The sequence below is a fragment of the Penaeus monodon genome, chromosome 31 (genome assembly GCF_015228065.2).
Source record: "Penaeus monodon isolate SGIC_2016 chromosome 31, NSTDA_Pmon_1, whole genome shotgun sequence".
Taxonomy (NCBI): domain Eukaryota; kingdom Metazoa; phylum Arthropoda; class Malacostraca; order Decapoda; family Penaeidae; genus Penaeus; species Penaeus monodon.
The window spans coordinates 32,631,356-32,632,553 of NC_051416.1; the positions used below are offsets into that span (position 1 = coordinate 32,631,356).

The 1,198-nt window shown below is 35.8% G+C and overlaps 1 non-coding gene across 1 annotated transcript; it reads left to right on the forward strand.

The window, feature by feature from the left end:
- Positions 1 to 939: 939 nt before the first annotated feature.
- Positions 940 to 1,046, forward strand: LOC119593203. The gene has a single exon (XR_005230505.1). It is a non-coding gene; the product is annotated as a U6 spliceosomal RNA (small nuclear RNA).
- Positions 1,047 to 1,198: the final 152 nt, after the last annotated feature.

Genomic DNA, 1,198 nt, shown 5'->3' on the forward strand with positions numbered 1-1,198 from the left:
GCGGACCGTCACACTAAACACAAGATGGCTCCAACCCATGCACAAGGTGTAGTGATGGTCGGCATTATTATGCAATAAGAAGGCGAAATAAAGCGAATCGTCTAGACTAACAAATACGTTCCTGGTTGAAGAGACGAGAGCAAGAATATATTGCTGACTCACCTTTTTAGGAGGAATGTGACACAGATGGAAACAAACAGGCGAGGAAATATTTTTGTATTTTGAATAATATGCTCAAGAAATAACTTTGACAATTATTCTTTATTACATATATTCCACATTGCCTTTTCAAATCGTTTCATAATAAAAGACATTTGTTTTGCATCGATTTGTTAAGTCCCATTATCGTACTTATGAAAGATCTTTTATAAAGCTTTCATGTGTATGGATTACAAATTACTAGGCAGTTGAAAGTTTCTAACGATAGGTTTTATTAGTTATGCAACGCATTCAGAAAAGCTTCCATTATGTAACACGAAAACAATATACGTATTTTTTCACTGCACTTCAACTAGAAGCATTGCAATTGAATTAGGTAAATACCCTTGACTAACACGGTTATTATATATGACTTTAAGTTACTTCCCATAATTATTCGGTGCCCCCGCCTAACACTAGGATTCCCCTTTGGTATGCAAATCTTTTTGACTTCTCTTATATATATTTGATTTATGTTATAAATGCGTACATATTTTCCCGGATATTTTATTTGGTCGTAATTCAGTTATACGTATATAAATCTATGCATCTATCTACACATATCCATAAAAATGTATACATTATTACTATGCTCAACGAAAGGCTGAATTTAACAAATATCAATGGATGTGGATAGCACTTATTTCATGTATCGGCAACTAAACTGGGCGATACAAAGTACGGAAAACAGCAAAAGTCACCGCCAAGAAGTTCAAAAGCTACAAAAATGAAGAGCTTAATGTACTTGCTTCGGCAGTACATATACTAAAATTGGAACGATACAGAGAAGATTAGCATGGCCCCTGCGCAAGGATGACACGCAAAATCGTGAAGCGTTCCACATTTTTAATCGCATATACTTCACTGTACTTGCTTCAAAGTTATATTTTTGTCAATAAATTATATAGCATGTAATTAACTGAAGTGTCCTCTCTGGCCCGATGAACGCGGTAGCGAGCGTTCGCGCCCCGACGTTCTACACGTTTAACAGGCTTCCTTT